Below are 17,491 nucleotides of genomic sequence, written 5' to 3' on the forward strand. Positions count from 1 at the left end.
CTTTTTCCAATGTGTGTATTTAGTTTAGCTTGTACGAAGGGGATGCCTCAGGCCACATTTCTCAGACAGCGTGTGTGTGTGTGTGTGTGAAGCAAGTTTAGGCATGCCGACTGCCTGCTCCTCTTCATTTTAATGTTGTTATTGTTTTTGAGCTACCAGCAGTGTGTCAGCATTCACAGTGTTTTACTTTCAGAGACTTGAGTTGTGTTGCTGATGACAGTGTTTCACTACAGTGTAACATATATGTTCCGAGCTTGAGTGACCTACACCAGTGTCTCTCAACATTTTGTAGATTGTTGATGAGGCTTATTATAATCCAGCCAGATGTGCCATTTTTAGATTTCCTTTGCTAGTAGTCATACAAAGTTTCCCAAACCCCTTTGGAGCATAAACATGTTGAGCACATTTCATGGAAGTGTGCTTTAACAGTTTATTCTGTAAAAACACCTCTTTTGATAATTCCTCTGTACAAGTGGAAACTTTGGCCTGACTGTTGCACTACAGAAAGAAGTCAAGTATCCCACTGCTGTGTTATTCATGCTTAGCCAGGGAGGTTTGTGTTTTGCTCAGTGTTTGTGCGCTGTAGGTACGTTAGATGCTGTTTTAGGGATGGAGCTGAAAAGTCAGAGTTTCAGGGTTTGACGACAAAGCCGTGTTTAATTTTGGAGGATTGACGTCACAGGACTGTGCCGGCGTCGTCTGCGTTGGCTCTGAATGCTGCCTGCAGCTGTGAGGGACTCGCTCTGCTTGGCTGCTGTGGCACAGTTTTTGTGTGTGTCAGAGAGAGAGAGAGAGAGAGAGAGAGAGAGAGAAAGAATGGACAATGAAGGTAAAAACTACACATGACAAGTGTTAAAAGGGTTATATTCATCAAAGATTAATTTACAAATGCTTGCACAAACATCACACACACACACACACACACACAGACAAACTCTCTCACGCACACACATAATCATGCTGCTCACAGGTCTTGAATTTGGCAGCAGCCACAGCCGGGCTGCTTTCATTAGCGTCTGTCTAGACACGATTTATTACCAACTGTTCATTCTTGTCTTCTCTCTGTCTGTCTCACTGTCTTCCTATTTGTTAGTTGCTGTATTTTCAGACAGTCTCTATGTATGTATGTGTGTGTATGTGGCTTATCGGTGAGTCTGTCTGCCACCCTCCTCCTCTTTAAGTGGGTGTCATTTTCCTGCTTGTCCCCAAAGAGGAAGTCAGTCTGTCTGTCTTGTCTGTCACTTCATCTATCCATCCGTTTCTCGTGTGTGTGTGTGTGTGTGTGTGTGTGTGTGTGTGCGTGTGCGTGTGCGTGTGCGTGGGAGTCAGAGTGGGTGTGATGGTTTGAGAGCCAGGCTTGGTTTTGTCCATGACCTTTTACGGAAGCCATGTGGCAAAAGTTCACCGAGCCAAACAGCCCCGACCACAGTCAACCTGACACTCCTCCTCATTGTCTGTAGCTCTGCCAGCTCTGACCGTGCGAACACATGCATGTTTGCAGGCAAATGAGACAGAAAACAGACGTGCTGCCTCTCTCATGCATGCACACAAAAATAATACATTCACCACACAGTTTGAACTCAGTTTACTGGGCTTGAGTGCTGAGACATTTGATGTATTAGCCATGTAGCTTTTTGAATAGCAACAGATCTGACAGAAAATGCAAAAGCAGATGAGTTTAATATCTTCAGTTTTGGAAGAAGATAAAAACATGCAAACACAAAGAACATGCAGTCTGGACAGTTTTAACCAACCAACTGAATAAATTATCATCTACAATTCATGGAGTCAGTAAAATGGGCTGCTGTATGATTAACCACCACAGAGGGACGTAACCTTCTCGTCATTCTAACTACTTGAACAAATGTACCCTCTTACAAATGTCTACCCACATCCTGATCTTGCACACAAGTTCAGGATGTGGTGTGACAGCATTCCAAGGACATCTCTGAAGTTGTTCACAAAACAAAGTGTCCTCGCTTGTGATTAGCTCCTTGATGTGTACATGCTTATCAGTGCTCATATATTGTAGTATCCGCCCCGAGCCTGGTGACTTTGCTAAGACTTCATTTAAGGATTTAAGCTGTCCTGAGAGACACACAGGCAGACAGTGAATGTATACTGAAAGACACTGAAGAGGACACTGTTATTTATCAGCACTCCTGCAGCAACCTGATTTTGCATGTGCATGTGTGTGTGTGTGTGTGTGTGTGTGTGTGTGTGTGTGTGTGTGTGTGTGTGTGTGTGTGTGTGTGTGTGTGTGTGTGCAGGTATGAAGCTTGCTGCCCTAACTTGAAGAGACCTACTGAATAACCAGTGACTAAGGGCTGGAGCAGCCCAAGCATGGCTACTCTACTCACGCCATGCAGGCTCACACACGTTGAGGAGATGTGTTTGTGTGTTTACCATTAGGTGAATTTTACTCCACACTAGGTCAGCATGTACAGTACGCAAACAAAGACAGGGCTCCTTTAAAGATTACAGGTGTTGTATTGTACACACACAAGCCTTTGCATCAATTGTTCAAAAGTGTGTGTGCTTAATTGCATATGTACAGCATGTATGTGTGTTGCGGTGTGTGTGTGTGTGTGTGTGTGTGTGTGTGTGTGTGTTTAACACACGTTCATATGTTTGTGTTTGTTTGTGTACAGTACCTATGTGTGTGTGTTTTGGGGGTGGATAACCTGGGTGTTTAGCTAAAGTCACATAACACTTATGACAGTTAGATGTTTCTATAGATTTTCTGAAAGGCAATGGTGTGTTTGGCTAATGACCTGGACGACTGTGTGTGTTTTCTCAAGGTGGTCTTTTGTCAGTTCACTTAATATTTTTGCAGTCTTCGGATTGGATCATTTATCTATGTAAATATCATGGAACTGTTGTGATATTTCATTTATTAGGATACCCATTAGCTGTAGCCGAAGCAGTAGCTATACCTCTTGGGGTCCATGACCTCCATTTCCCTGGTTCAATTCTAGCCAGACACCTGTGATGCATGTTGTACTTCTCTTTAACAGCAGAAACGCCCAGAAGACCATCTTAAAAAGAATAAAAAGTTGTTTAGTTTGTATCAATAAATCAATCTGCAGTAAGAGAGACATGCACATTTTTATTCAAGTTGTGCTGATCTCCGATATAATTGTAACATTTTTTGTTTTTTTTGTTCAGACATTCAATTATTACACAATAGCACTGAAAAACAATAAGTCAGCCGTATGGCAGAGTTGTGACAAACAGTGTGAAAAAACAAAAAACCCTTCCTGTATTAGTTAAATCATGTCTGCAAAACTATTGCAAGGTCACCCAGCAACACATCATTGTGTTTTACAAGCGCCCATTTCTGATTACTTTGTAACGTGAATTGTATATTTCTGCTTTTAACCCTGTGACTGTCATGGCGGTGGATTGATTATTGAGTTGTGAAATCCCTCTGCTTTCTATTTTAAACCTGTAGTGTTTCAGCATCTGATAAGCCTTAAAACTATTTATCTTCATCTATTACTCAAAGTGGACTTCCTGAATCATATTTCATCTTCTCAGTGTACCTTTAGCGACATCCTTCCAACAAAGCCCCTTACTTTTAACTACAGTCCTGTCTTTGGTCTGAATGCCTGGTTAGATGACTCTGCACAATACAAACACTAAATTCTCTCTTTCCCTCATCTGTCTCTGTCAAACCAGCCCTGCTCTGTTTTCACTCTCACCTTATCTTTCTCAACCTATCTTGGTTTTTCCTCCTTTTTTCATCTTTTGTCTGGCTCAAGGCCTTTACTCCATCATCCTTCTCTTCCTCCTCCTCCTCCTCCTCCTCCCATCCCTCTCTGCCTCTTCATCTCCTCTGCTCTCATGAGCAGACTCTCTGTTGCTCCACCCCTCAGCATCTCCCTTTGACATTAACATGAGCACACATACAGAGAGGCACCCACCCCTTAACCTTTACATAAACACCACTTTCTATATCTTTCTATCTCTCGCTCACTCAGCCTTTCATTATTTCTCTCTGTTCTCTCTGACATGGTCTTTGTTGTTATCTGTCTCTGTATATTTAAATACAACTCTAACTTTTAAAGGGTATTTCATTACCAAAATGTAATAAAATACACTTTTAAGTCTGTAATTTTGTCTTCCTGTCTGCCTTACTACGCTCCCCCCTTCCCCCCTCACGGTCTCTCTTTCTCTTTCGCTGTCTCTTTATCTTTCTCGCAACCCTCCCCCCTCTTTCTCCCCCCCACAGTCCTGATATCGATCAAGGGCAAATGATTATGTCAGAGCTTGTGACATTTATTCGATGTGTCATGAAAGAATATATTCTACTCTAGCAACAATTCAGCCTTCAACACACACTTGCTCTCTTTGGCATGTCTTCTTTTAAGGTGGTCATGCTCACCCAAATTCTCTCTCACCCACCCACCTACACACACACACGCACACAGCCAGTCCACCTTTACAGTGTGGCCAGCTGTGGCCCTTTAGGGGGTGTGAACTTTGACCTTGAGTTCAAAGGTTTGGGGCCGTAACCACCAGGCTGCAAGATCAGTGAAGGCTGAGCCAGCTATACCTGCCTCGTATTGACACAACTGTCTCTCTCTCTCACACACACACACACACGCACACACGCTGCCTCAGGCTGTGTATATTGCGTTGGTTCTGTTCGCACAGGCTCAATAGGGAAACATATGGAAGCTGCCATGTGTGGGCGTGTTTTATGTTGCAGCCCTGTAGGTAGAATATCAGACCGAGACAAAGAAATACAGGAGAGGAAGAAGATAGAAGAATGAGAAGGGAAGATGAGAGGAATGACAGAGAGAGATGTTTTCAGTTTGGACAAATTGGTTTGTGGGAACAGGCACCAAATTCATCCATGTGTCTCTAGGAGATCATTCACTTTGCTGTCCCATAGCACGGACAGCAACCAATAGTTCACTCACCAAAAAAGTTAGTGTGTTCCTAATGAAAGCTGATCGGACACAATGTCTTTGTGTGTGTAGGTCAAAGATCACATAGATGTTACAGAAGAAGTGTGAGGAGGAGGAAGAGAGAGATGGTGACATTTAGGTTGCAACTAGTGTCAACCACAACCATTTGTTTAAAGGGCACATTCTATGTGTTTGAGTGTCTAAGAGAGAGAGAAAGTGAGTTTCTGTGGTGTGTGTGTGGTGCATTTGTGTGTAACCATGCTTGTTTTAGTGTTTATTGCATGTTAGCGCTGAGTATTGTTTAAAAACCCTTAAAGTGATACAAGTATCAATAGAGTACTTCATTTGATGCCTGGTGCTGAAGCCATTGGTCTTGTACACACGGTGCAGCTGTCCACCCTGACGTTTTCTCCATGCTTAATGAGGTGCTTTATGATGATACTAGTAGTCCCAGTTTTTCCTAAAATAATCCTTCTGCATTTGACGTTGGATTGCCAACCACGTCAAATGCACCACGCTCGACTTCACCACCACAGACTGTATGTAGCTGCAGTTGTAGGCCAATCACATGATGCATTAAATGGAAGAATGCTGGCAGTGATTGGCTGCAAGCAAAATACAAATGGTCTTTTCTCTAGATCTGGGTACAAAAGGATTGAATGCAGGTATCGTTTGACTGGAGATGTTTGGATACTACTTGGTACTGGGTTATTTTGGTCTGAGTACCGATATACCCAGCCCTGTCGCAGGTGCAGTGTGTTCTCAGGGTGCAAGTGGAGGTGTGTATCTGTGTGTTTGTTGGGGGTGGGGAGGTAGACCAGAGTGCCACCTGTTCTCGGTCATGTGGCCCAGCACTGACACTGTGAATCACTGAACAGGCGGCACATGAGGAACACACACATACACACAGATGGCCACAGTGTGCTCTAGGCCCTGCTGTGCATTTTGGCTGACACACACATCATTTTATAAGCCACACCAATGACATATCGACAACATCATGACCACAGAACAGTCAGTAAACGTCACGTATGCATGATGAAACAGACGGATGGAATAAAAATTAGCTCTGGTTGTCTTGTGCAGGCAGAACGAAGTGTTGATCTTTTAACTCTTGACTAAAGTGCTGCTGAATTGCTGACCACTGCTTCAACCCCCACTGGAATGTCACAGACGTGTTTGACCTGGTTTTGACAAAAGTGAAAATATAAACTCCTTCATCTCTCCCAAAACACGTCATTGCAGGCCAAATTTAAACCACAGCTTTGAGGGGAAAAGTCATTGACCAAAATGGCTGAATATTGCTAACAAACTGAATTTGATGGATATAAAAGGGTACTCTTGACTTCAGCCCATAGTGAATGTTGATGCAACATTGTCCTTCTGAAGTTGTGTCCAGCTCCTCCTTGCTGCTCTTGTTGACACTGTTCGACCTTTAGACTGACCTTTGTTCCTCCATGTTGTGGTTTCAGGAGGTGGGACGTGTCATGGTGGCCTGCTGAAAGAGACAGACTGCATTACCCATGATCACCGGGTAAGGCTCCCTTTACAGTAGCTGACAGTTTACAGTTTCTTGTCTGATTTTGTCTTTCTAACTCTGTTTCTACCTTACTGTCATTTCTTTCATCCACAAACACACAATAATAATAATAAAAATAATTGATTTGATTGATTGATTTAGTTCAGTAGTAGTTTAGTTTTATGTGGTTTTTCAGTTGTTTTGTCCACCTTCTGTATTTAGATATTAGTATTTAAAAACAGGTATTACCTAAATACATTAAACACATATTGTATAGAATTTACACACACTCACAGCAACAGGGCGAGATGTGTCAAAGGAGTGTGAGTAAGACGTAGGAGTTAAACAGAGGTAGTACATTACATACACACCCTCATTCATTAGTTAAGAAGGTAGTGGGTTGTAAAATCATGGATGTGAGTGGTGTGTTTTGAAAGTCAGCAAAGAGTTGTGTTATCAGATATGAAACTCTGAACTCATAGGCCACATAAGAGAAAAAAAAGAGCTGAATTCTTTGCTTGCTCTTTCCGTTAGCAACCAGTGTTCAAGCAAAACCCTAAGTGTTTAATAGATTTTCCCATTAACTCTCCCAAGTGATGGATGCCAGAATGATCCATGTGTCCCATTAGTTTGACTGACATGTTTGGAATACATAGCTGTTGCTGTTTTAGTGTAATCACAGCTGAAATGATTAGACAATTTTGATGATCACTTAATCAATTAGCAGTTTGAATACATCAGCTTGGGCTTTTTGTTATTCAATACAATTAAATTTTATTTCTATAGCGCCAATTCATAACAGAAGTTATCTCAGGACACTTTTCAAATAGAGCAGGTCTAGACCGAACTCTTTATAACATTATAATATAACATTATATGTTGTAATTGTGTAATTCACTGTTATACAACATGGATATTTTTGAATTTAAAGAGTAAAACCAAATTACCAAATTCAATAATCCAGATCTAGTTTTGCAAATGCATCTGTCCTAAAGATGATACACTATGTTTAAAACAGCCAGTGCAATAGAAGTGACACGTTTGAACCAAGCGTTGACCAAATTCATAAGACCTGTTTTTATTTAAGAATAGGATTGCTAATGAAGCTTTGCTAAGTTGGTGATAAATAGATAGGATTTTCTATAACTTCTTCACAATAGCATCCCATCAGTGGAAAGCTTTTAATGTGAAGCACAGACACACATGAATTTAGCCCCTGAGGACACAGCTAAGGGAAGGCTCGGCAAGGCATGGCTAAAGTGGACCAACCCTGGCTAATGGAAAAACCATAATAGTGTATATTAAAAAGTGTTATCATGTACCAACTAGGGACAAATGGATGAATTTGGCGTTGATGCTTTTACCTTTTAAGAAGAAAATTGACCAGTTAGACAATCTCCTGAAAACATGTTTTACTCCTTTAAGAACCATTCGAGGTTTTTAAGCTCTTCTAGTGGAGTTAACTTTCTCACTATGTATAACTTTGGGATTGTAAGTATATTAAGCAGGACTGGAGTGCTTAGCTTATCATAGAGCTACAGTCGGGATTAGCTGGTTGTTTGAGAAACTAGAGGCAAAGCCAGGCTCCCTATCGGCCCCTCTCTCCTTGAATAAGGGCCCTAATTATCAGGGTTGTAGTGCTCCATTCAGCCGGCTACATGGCTGCTATATGTGGGTGTGCTAAGCCAGTCTGACTGCCTGTGTGGCTCTCTGTCTCCTCGCGGTATGACTGCGTGTGAGTATGTGCGTGGAGGTGATTATTATCGTGTCTGTCGGTCTCTTAGTGTACCCAAAAGGCTGACTCACGGTATGCCACATTGACACACACACACACACACACACAGTCCCACACACAATCCTACATATCAGAGGCTGAGAAGTACCATCTGTACCAGACAGTCTCCTACGACTGCAGAGCACACTTACTTGCTCACATGCATACTTTCTTTCTTCTACTATTGCTCTGTCTGGACCTCATGCTGTTTATTTTTTAAAAGTATGTGTGTATATATGTGTGTGTGTGTGTGTGTGTGTGTGTGTGTGTGCGCGCATGCGTGCACGCGTGTGGGTGTGTGGCTGCTATGACAGGAATTTTGGGGCTCGTACCCATGAGAGAGCTTCTAAATATATAAATATATATATGTGTGTGGAGTGTGAGAACTGAACCGTCCTTGTCCCCAATCTCTTTAATTACACACACAAAGTCCCTACCACACACACATGCACACATGCCTCCCTTCCACACACATGAATACAGGATTGCTAGCCATGCATATGAGCTGTAAGAACTTAAACACACAGTGCTCCACAAATTTGTTTTCCTTTATTGTCCCTTCCTGCCACACACACACATTTGAGACCCCCGGGACAGACTGTAATGCCTTGGCTTCCCTTGTTGTGGGAGAGGAAGGATGGCAAATGAGCTCAGACATACATTTAATATTCTTAGACCCTTATTATGTACAGTACCATACATATCTATGAGAGAAACAGCTGGAAGGAGCTCTGTGTGCGTGGAGTGTGTGTGTGGTACACTAGAGTCCCACCCATGACCACATCAATCAGCAATCCTCTTCCTGTTCACTTTTGAGGGCTAATGGTCTCCCACCACACTCTTTACACTACAGTCACACACACTCACACACATACATTGACACACTTAAAGCCGAGCAAAGTCACACACTTGAGACACTCACCCTAATGGAAGCTACGGTGTAATAATGGGATCAATATGAAAATAGAAGATGACATCAGATGAAAAGAAGAAACAAAAATAGAAAATATAACTTTTAACGTACTAGAAACAAGCAGCATAACATTAGCATAGATTGTACTGTGAGTATATTTCTGTGCAGGAGAGACCAGTGCAGAAAGAATGGACAACATACAGTGAGAGGCAGATGATATATAGCCTACATACAGAATGCACAAGTTTACAACTCTGTGATAGGTAATTAAGGACTGCAGCAATTCAGGGTGTAATAGCTTCCAGATGATGTTATAAAAAGTTGAGCTTCAGCTGACGTGATGTATTACAGTATACATACTGATTATAACAGTAAGGTTGCAGGTTTTTCTGACTATGTAATTATAGCATCTGGAATTTAATTGCCTTAACAGTTGTTGTTTTTTGACAACTTTGATCTACTTACAGAGGGAACTTACCAGGCTATGTGACATTATCAGCTGCTACAAGCTCACTCTTAGAAATCAAAGTGGGCTCTTTATTTTTCCACTAGACCCTCACTTTTGCAGGCACACTTGCAGCTGCAATGGCTACTAGTTTGGCCAACACGCTTTTTTTTTAATGACAGTTAAGCTCTCTGTACAGTACTGTATGAACTGTATCTGCCATACAGCCTTTAACAAACAAACACAAAACATCCTTATACAAGCACACAGCCTCCCAGTGTCATAAAGACCCTCACTGTGCTGAGTCCCTCCTCTTTCTCAACACAAAACTCATTATTGAACATTCATTGTCACTTGACAATAGACTCTAGATCCACCCTGGTGGTACATACCACACATGCCATGCACTTACTTCATCAGGGCTTTGAATCTAGCACACACACAAATCTCTTTACTACATACTAATAGAAGCAGAAATACCTTCAGTTAACTTTAAATATACTGCGAGTAACCTGTTGTGAAAGGAGACTGAAGAACATACGGTGAGAGACTGATAGCATCTCTGATTTGTACCAAGGCAGAGAGTATTTTCATAATGTTCTGAGTTTATTGTTTATGTTGTTGTTTTTAGAATATAAAACTATAAATACACTGCATATGTGTGTCTCCTTATCCCATTGTCTGAGCATCATCCATGACACGCTCCCATCTTCCCTGCCACGGCTAATTTTGCCTCCTGTTGTCTTGCTGAGGCAGTGCTTTCTAAATATAACCTCTGTGTGTGTTTGTGTGTGTGTGAGACACATACAGTTGGTTGTACCAATGTGGCTCTTTGGCGGTACAGTACAGGATGGTTACTTTGGCGAGGAAAAGCTGGAACAAATGTTTCCTGTCTTAGAGAGACCCATGTGTGTTTTTTAAAGCCTTGTTTACCTCACACAGGATGTTCACTGGCTGCCTCTGAGCACATATATATAATGCTTGTCCTTCTGTGTGCACATGTCCTGTTAGATGTGGAAGTTACCTACTGGACAGGAACAAGAAATGTATTAGCCTCAGGGTTTTTTTTTACAGTCCTAGCCATGTGTACTGTATTGTGATCATAAATAATACATTAGTTAGCTATTTTTCAGTCTTCAAAGACCAACTACATGCATTTATCTGTTTATCCATGGTATACATACATGCTACCCTGTGTAATGCAGACTGTGTACTGTATAAACACTATGTACTACAGTTCATATAGTATACATACATATTAATCTATACACAAATCTCACATTGGGTTATATATCCCATCATATAATGCCCCTTTGACTCACTGTAAAAGGTTCCAGAGGATCTGGACCAAACTCCATTTCTCAACATCTTATTAAGCATTTATTAATAAACACCAACAAGAGGGATAACCTGGCAACTCAGACAATTACAAATGGCTTTACTGAATCCTGAATAAGGTGTGTAACAATTAGGAGGATCTATTGGCAGAAATTGAATAGAATATTCATAGGTATGTTTTCATTAGTGTATAATCACTTGAAAATAAGAATTGTTGTGTTTTGTGTGAACCTTATTTATTATCTCAAGTATGAAAGTTTCCCCAAAAGAGTTTAAGCCTTATTAACCTATTTGTATGTATCTATAATACATATGTATCTTACAGTGTGTGTTCTTTATTAACCCATAAAAAGAGCAACTAAACAGTGTATGTGATGTAGACTTCTTATAAAACGTTTATTTTTGAAATATTTTGCCTATAGCTGACAACTGGACCTATTTATAGTCCACTAAATCTAATCCAAGCACTGCGATACTGTATCTGTCTTCCTGTGGTAGTATAGCGTCAGGGGGTAATACTCTTCCTTATCCAAAAATAGACAGGCACACAGAAATATAATGTGGCACTGTTCACTGAGTAACAGCCGGTCATGAGTCAGCCTAATATCAACAAAATATAAATAAAAAGGTACAAATGATGCATTACCCCATCAGGAGGGGGCAGGCGGAGCAGCTCCGGCACCTGAAGTCGGACTTGGTCCATTTTGCGCTGGGAACTCCTGCTGACGTCAACGCGCTATCCGCCTCTCACCGTGCGCTGCGCTATCCCTTTAAAGCAGACCTCAGCTGTACGATCCCTGCCCGGCTGCTTGTGTGTGTATGAGAAAACGGAGCTCGACGCGGAGAGACACAGAGACCCGAGCGAGGGGGACTGTCGCTGCACGGCAAAGGCAGCCATCAAACGGAATAATAAGCAGAATATAGAGAAGAAGAAGCCGATCGTGGACATCAGAGAGTCTCTCCGGTCGCTTAAGTTTCATGGTTGTTTCGAGAGGAAGCGACTGAGACTAACAGGGATTACAGAGCTCTGCCGGCTGGTCGGGAATTTCTCTGGAGACTCGGAGCTCCAAACTTATACGGATATAAAGACTATAAGGACTCCCGTGGACCCCAAGGAACAGGATACATATTTCTATTCGGACGTTATATTATTTCTGAAGTACTTCAATGAACGGTGAGTGCAGAAGCAGCTGTGTGAACCGGGAGCATTTAAACGTCCAGTTGGCTGTGTTTGGGTTGTAAACAGGCAAGTTAGTGGTGATGAAAAAGTCAGTTTTAACACGATACCCCGCTGTGTGTCGAGGTATTTGATCATTAGACATACTAGAGGCTGTTCCATCAGGTCACCATGTTGATTTAAATCGGCTCTGTTCGGGGCAGCAATGAGTGAATTATTGGAATTAATTAAGGCGGAGCCCTTGATCGCCTGTAATCGATGAGGTGGGGGAATTTCGCTGTGCTTTTCTTAACCGCAGGTGACTTTAATCCCACGCGTGTTTCAATTCGGCGAACTGTTTTCCTTACATTCACGATTGATCATCTTTACCGGACACGTTTAATCATGCACGTGGATCAGAGTAATTTGTGTAAATGTGAATTTGGGGTTCGTGGGCTTTTTGAGTCGAAAGCCCCCCATAGTAATCCCCCCCAACGTTTAAGGTTTTGTCCCAGGGAAGGCTGTCTGAGAGAGAGAGTGTGTGTGTGTGTGTGTGTGTGTGTGTGTGTGTGTGTGTGTGTGTGTGTGTGTGTGTGTGTGTGTGTGTGTAATTCAGCTCATATGAATGGCAGATAATGACACTGGCTGGAGTATAAAGTAGTGGTCCTGGTACGTCTATTCATTAAATAGTGAAAAGGGCATAATCCTCGTGTTGGTTTGAGACACCGTGGGTTCCTGTTTGGTCATTGTTGCCCTGAAAACTCCTGATCATCCCATGGCTAGAAGAAGGAAGGAGAACTAGAGGACAGGGAGAGAAATTGCCTGTGTAAGGAGACCTCACGCCATTGTGTGTGTGTGTTGTGTGTGTGTGTGTGTGTGTGTGTGTGTGCAGGAGTGGGGGTGGGCAGGATCACTGAGGTCGGCAGCCGTATAAAGTGAATGGATAGCTGCCACCCCCATCACCCCCCAGTCATCCTTACGCACACAAAGAGCCGGATTGAAAGGAAGTGATTTGCATCACCTCTCCTTTTTGGGGGGAGGGGCGGTGTTTTGATGCTGCCCTTTAGGTCTGGATTTCAGGGGTAGTTGGTGCACTAAAGTCTGACCACACAGTATTGTTTGGTCAACGTGACCTGTTATCTAATTAACGCATTTAGAGAGAACAGTAGTCCAGAATGACGAACTGGATGACTTTCTGACTTTCAAACACACTTCGGGCGCTCTTATCTTTATCCATGGTTAATAAAGCCCACTGGAGTCAGCTGGGGTTAGTCCCCACGCCTTAACACACCCAGTCGGCGCACATGTCTTAGTTTAGACCCGTGAAAACCCCCCAAAACAGTGTAAGTTAAACAGGGAATAAAGTTGAGCAGTGTGGGGGCGTGGTTATGTCCCCTTGGAATGTAAGTCATAGTTGCTGGTTGTTACTGCCCACAAACGTTCAACCAGTCTCCATTTTTCACTGCTAGTCAGACCAAGCAGTTGTAGAGAATTTGTGGCTGGCTGGGGGGGGGTTATTTGTCACTTTACTGCCCGCAATAAACGAGTCAATATCAGGAAGAGCGGAGTGTGCTGGCATGGGGTCGCGAAGAAAACCTTTGAAGGTTCACTTCCGATCAATCAGATCGATTGGCATGGAAACCAGCGGCGCGTTTTGTCTCAGCGTTTGATGTCGGAGGTTGTAAAAAGTTAAAGCTCCAGCTCCACACACTCTGTTGGCCGGCTGTGTGCTGCCTCTGCTCTCCCCGCCCCCATTTGTTTGTCCCGTGATCTCAATAGGAGCGTGTGTGTGTGTGTGTGTGTGTGTGAGTGAATGAACAATCGCCGCCCATTTTACTATGAGTGATGACGATCATGGAGGAATATTGTGATACACACACGCGCTGGGAGGGAAGGAGAGAGATGACGGTGGAAATAAGGCTGCTAACTCAACAATAGTGTGTGACTCACACAAATTGAGTAAGCAGAAGAGGAGTGAGTGTTAGGACAGTTTCCCAATACCCCCGCCCCCTTCTTATACAGCTTTGAAAGTGGTGTTTCTGGGTGTCCTAAGAAAATTAAGGATTACTTTGATCTAATTAAGAGTTTTACTTTTATGTGTGTGACTGGCATGGGAAATGGGTCAGTAGGCTGCCTTAAAGTGCTTACTCATCTAACACTGCTTCAACAGTGATGAAACGCGAGCTGTGTGAGTGTGAGAGAGAGACAGATTTTAGGGTCCTGCTCCTGCCTCTCAACTATCTTTGTTGCGTGTTACAGAAAACAGTGTTTGTTTCAAAGGGAAGCGGGTGAGGGAAGTGATTGGATGTCATGATGAAACGTCTGTTTGTGTGACACCACGCTGTTGCGGCCTTTCCAGTAAAGGGTGTCGTTTCTCCTCTAGAGAGCAACACAAAACAAGAGAGAAGGAATAAGGGAGGTGCAGGACAACATCTGCTCTGCTTTCTCAAACACTCCCCACACACCCCAACAGGTCAGGCGTCAAAACACAAGTTCTCCTACGTGTTAGCTGGCACAGCAGTTGGAAACCAGCTGAGGAATTTCCCCTCACTTCATGTCAGCAGAAACACTGAACATTTAAAGAGGCATCATCATAGCTAGTCCCTTTCCCTTTATGATAGACGTTCAGTACAGTAGTCTTTATAATACAGTACTAACTGAATTTATTGCATTACAACTGCCCTCAATACTGCAGTAAAATACCCGTCAGTTTATTTAGTCTGCTTGTGCTGCAGTCCACTGAAACACTTCAGCTCACAGAGCTTGTCCAGACAGCAGGATGAAGAGTTTGGTCGGGGCCAAGGGGGGCAAAAACTCGGTCAACCATGTGTGGAATTCCACCATGCAGCGTTAGACTGCCTGCTGTGGATCCTGGTCTCTCAAAGTGGGGGCCAGGCCCCACAAAATAAGAAACTTTGGTAGGGTCCAGCTTATTCAAAGGGTTAATTTTAGGCCCTTTAGCTACTAGGTACTAGCCAAAGGTGAAATACAAGAAAAATGGTGAAAAGAGCGAGACAGATAAAATACAGCAGTGGTCATGCTATCGAATAAAATGTGATTACGTTTTATATATCATTGGGAAAACTGAGTCATTGCAGCAGAAATAATAAGGTTCAAATGAGGTGAAAATACAAAAATAGGCAATAAAGAGCACAAAAACTGTGTAAATAAGGGGTCTGGACATGGACATGTATGGATGAAGTCATGGTCCTGGTTACATATTCCTCATTAGTCTATGGACCAGCAGGACCCGGCTATACTGCCAGCCAACCACGAGGCTTGGACATCTATAACTGTAAATATTGGTCATACATGCAGCTGTGGTCTCGCTCCAGGTTTCATTACGCTGTGTTTTGGACCTGTAAGGAAAAACAGATCAGTATAATTCAGTCCAGAAGTAGAGCAGTGAACTTACAGAGAGCTTTTACAGGAGTGGGCTGCGATTCAAATGCAACCACAAGCCAAGCTAATAGGCTAATGTAAAACATGGCAGCATTTCTAACAGAGAATCAAAAAATGATATTAGAGAAAAGAAGAATCTTAAGGTTGAATCCATCCTGGTTGAGTAGAGCTGTGTTAGACAGTAAGAGGGTGTTTACGTCCTGTTCAACAGACTGAGAGAAAAAGGGAAAGTTTTTCCCTTTAGTTCAGTTCCTGTGTGTTATCTCTGGCTCTTTGCCACTGATGATGATGCCACAGTAGAAGGGAGGTGTGCAAACCTACACACTGTGTGTGTGTGTGTGTGTGTGTGGTTGACTCATACACACAGTTACACACACACACACACTGTCACACCTAGGAAAGAATTTTCTTCCTTCCTTTTTTAACCACCCTTCACCCTCACATACTACTACTACTTTTACCCACCTCTGCCGCGCTATAAAATAAATGACAACTCAGCCTGCGAGTTGGCCCATGTGCATCATGGGAGATTTATTTAAAAACACCTCAATGATCAACGACATTGGTATTTGAGGAATCTGTAAACGGGCCTTGGAATAACAAAGTCCAGCCTGCGTCAGTTGTTCTGATAAAGTCAAAACGATCGGTGCGTAATTACACCCACTGTCAGAACAACGCTGCACCGGCCATCTGTACGCATGCAGTCATTAACTCTGATACACACATGCATGTTGTTGTTTCTTTGTTATTCACACACACAAACTGCTGATGAGACCTAATGTTGTGAGTCCAGGGAGGAAGAGGAAGAGGGTGGTGTGTGAGGTCAGACTATCCTGTATCTCAGTAAACATGTTGATCAGTAAAGAGCTCTCATAAACCATGTTCCCGTCTGTGTCTATCTCTGCCTCTATAGCTTAGTTTAATAACTGTTAGTGAAGACGCGACTGGTTCCCTTGGCAACTGTAACCAAGGGAGCAGAGTCTCTTGTCTTGTTTAGTGCATTTCTGTGCTTGTCTGTGTGTGTGTGTGTGTGTGTGTGTGTGTTAGTCCTGGATGCGGAATAGAAGCACCAGGAGAGCGACAGAGCAGTACAAGGGAGGGGGATTTTTGCAGTAGTTATTTTGAGGCTGTTTTTCCTATGAAAAATGGTAGTGTAATATTCTATCTTGTCCTGAGCTTCTCTTAGTTTTGTCATTGAGAACAACCCCCCGAATAAACAGAAACTTTTGGGGGCTTTTGAGGTTGCTGAAGTTTGGAAATCGAGAGTGATAATGAGCAAGCTATTGTCAGTTGTCAATGAGACACCCACGTCCTCTCGGATTTCTGGTTAGTCGGGATTTACTCGCAGTTTTCCTTTCTTCAGAGTCATATGCCAGGGGTTGAGTCATCCACCTCGATTCAGACAGCAGTGTGAGCAAAAATCTGTCGAGAAATCCATTTTCCTCTGTAATACAGAGTTTCTGTGAAAATGAAACGGGCACAAGTAACTAGGAGGAGGAGTTATTCAGCATACACACACTCATTCTGCCACCGTATGTTTGTCTTTCACTTTTAACAAAGTTTAAAAGAGGAGAAACAACAATAACATAACACCCAGGGTCAGAACCAAGTAAATGGTGAAATAAATGCTCATGTCACTTGACTGTTTTGTTTTTGTTGACGAGGCTTGTGTGAGTCATGACTTGGACACACGTGCTGTTCACACAAGATGACTGTGTCTGAGGTATATTTTAGGAGTATGACTGAAACCGACTAGGTTTGTGACTCGACTCTCCTTGTTTCACATCTGCAGAGACTTGTGTTAGTCACATACAGTCACTTTAATATACTTTTTAACACTCAAAAAACTTTTGCAGACACACAAAATACACACATGGGTCATATCTTTTCAGCAGGAAGCCTCAGCCTTCAAACCCCTCCCCAAGGCCTTTCTTTCTCTCTCTGACACCCCTCGGGGAGGCCTACTTCCTGTGGTTGTGACGATAGCTTCCTCTCCCCTCCAAGCTCTGTTCCCCTTCTGTTTAACGT

General features: G+C 42.8%; 1 protein-coding gene across 3 annotated transcripts in view; it reads left to right on the plus strand.

Annotated features, from left to right (window-relative positions):
• Positions 1–17,491, plus strand: part of kdm6ba (lysine (K)-specific demethylase 6B, a) — a 53,751-nt gene that overhangs the window by 16,669 nt on the left and 19,591 nt on the right. For all 3 annotated transcript variants that reach the window (XM_051375269.1, XM_051375270.1, XM_051375268.1), the window contains exon 2: positions 6,389–6,450. The gene's annotated coding sequence lies outside the window, so the exon portion shown is untranslated. The remainder of the gene's footprint in view (positions 1–6,388; positions 6,451–17,491) is intronic.

The sequence above is a fragment of the Dicentrarchus labrax genome, unplaced genomic scaffold (genome assembly GCF_905237075.1).
Source record: "Dicentrarchus labrax unplaced genomic scaffold, dlabrax2021, whole genome shotgun sequence".
Classification (NCBI taxonomy): domain Eukaryota; kingdom Metazoa; phylum Chordata; class Actinopteri; family Moronidae; genus Dicentrarchus; species Dicentrarchus labrax.